A 2,336-nucleotide genomic window follows, 5' to 3' on the forward strand; every position below is an offset into this window, starting at 1 on the left:
AACTAGTGGGAGGATACTTTATGATTTTTAATTTTTTATAGTTTAGCCAAATTAAGCCACTAAGCCAACCAAACAAGATATGGTTAAAAGAGGCTCTAACGGATGTTGCAAATTGGGCCCTTTTGTATATATTGGGCACAACCCATATTTAATGAAATCCACCCCTTTCATAAAAAAAAACAGTGAGAGGATAATTTTTTTATATCTATAAAACATCCTTATTCATGACCAAAACCAAAAAACGAACATCCTTATATTTTTATTGGGTCATCTCGTTTATTTAAGTTGAAAAACTTGAAGACAAAAAAGAAACCAATAGTTGAAAAAACTTGAAATAGACAGATTCTTACCAAAAGAGGAGAAATCAGAAATGTGAGCAACTTTCTTGGGAGTATTTACAAGTGAATACTAAAAAAAATAATCAAAAAAAAAAAAAAACGCAGACGCAGACGCACACGTACATAGACGCACATGCCCCCATACACATGTGTGTGTTATATGTGAGAAAATATTGATAATTAAATTTTTGAACCAATAATCATTATTTTTCTTTTTTTTCTTTAATTTTTATTTATTTATTATTTTATTTCCTAAATTGTTTCTTAAGAAAAGTTGTTTTTTTTAGAAAAAAACTTAATGCATATATTGGTAGCCACAGAGTGAATGCCGCAATATCACATGGCATATATTGCATCTGTCAGGATAGTTCCATTTTCACTGGGCTCGAAAGGTCACCATGCCCGATTTGGAATATCTTAGTAATTCAAATACAATTTCCTAATAAGTAGTAACGCATTGCAACAAACAAGCTAAGGGAAAGGGAGAAAGAAAGTAGAAAGACATGAAGGCACATAGAGAAGCAACAGAATGTTCATTGCTACCTTTCCTTTGGATTGGACATGTACGTGCAAACCTACCTTAGCTATGAAGAAAACTGCTCACACTCTTTATTTTATTTTATTTTGACATGAGGGTAAAGTAGTCCAATTTTTAATAGTATATCCTCTAAATTAGTATTCTCTTTTATGAATAAAATTTGAGTTCTTTGTAAAATTATAGTATGCCTTTAGCCCTTTACTTACCACTTTAATAGTTCACTAAACAATTTTCTTTCCAATAAGGTATTGCCGAATGTGTTCGTAACAATTATTTTAATAAATGAGACAATTAAAAAGTAGTTTTATAACATAATAATATACTGTTCTTCTTGTAGTTTTGTTGATACTTTCTCATATTATAGGATATATATATTGTTGGCGGTTGCTGTTAATACTTTTGTGTGTATTATAAAAGAAACCGCATATACTTATTTTTAACTAGACAGAAGATACTTACAAAGGGAGAAAAATAAATTGAAGAAATAAAAAATTGGGCAAACAGGAATCTTTTTTAAACCGATCCAAAGTGACATGTGAGGGAAGAGAAGAAGAAGTACTGAAGTTTGGGAAGAAAAATGAGGGAAGCAGAGGCCGTAAATGCGAAACCGACAAGAACCTTTCCAAGTTGAATAGTAGAAAACCGAGATTGGGTCCATTTCCAACTACAACAAAGCCAACGAAGAATTGAAGTTTAGCTGCACGCAAATCCCGCAGAACACAGATGACTTATCAGACTTTGACTCTAATTCAACTCAATCTTCCCCCAATTTCTATTTCTCGTCATACTTTGTTTTTATACGTTAACATTTAGCATCAATTTGGAACATAAAAATTTAAAGGGTAAAATATATTTTTGAGAAAAACTCAAATCAACTCCTAACAATTACTTTGAAAGATAACAAGATTCTGACAAAAAAAAATTTTAATTTGGTCTTTGACAAAAAAAAAATCCAATCCGACCCTTGACAATTATCTCGAAAAAGGACAACGATTTTTTTTGGCACAGGAGCTAATCAGTCCCAAAAAAAAATTATCATGGGCCGGATTGGATGTTTTTTTTTTTCTTGGGGGATTCATTGTCCTTTCGAGATAATTGTCAGGGGTCGAATGGGGTATTCACTATATATTTTTTATTTTTAAAATTGGACAAAAATTTTAAAAATATCTCTAAATTTTAGTTTGTTTTAATTTTGTTCTAAAATTTTTTTATTTGTATTAAATATACTCAGCTAATTTTTTAAAAAATTTAAGATAAATTCAACAACAATATCATAAGAACAACCCTCAACACAAGTAAATCAAGCAAAATTTTCATGTATTATTGTTAGATTAGTCTTAAATTTTTTGAAAATTTAGTCGTTGAGAATATATTTAATGCAAATTAAAAAATTTTGGAACAAAATTAAAATAAAATAAAACTTAAAGGTATTTTTAAAATTTTTGTCAAATTTTAGAAAC

The sequence above is a fragment of the Arachis ipaensis genome, chromosome B03 (genome assembly GCF_000816755.2).
Source record: "Arachis ipaensis cultivar K30076 chromosome B03, Araip1.1, whole genome shotgun sequence".
NCBI classification, from domain to species: Eukaryota; Viridiplantae; Streptophyta; class Magnoliopsida; order Fabales; family Fabaceae; genus Arachis; species Arachis ipaensis.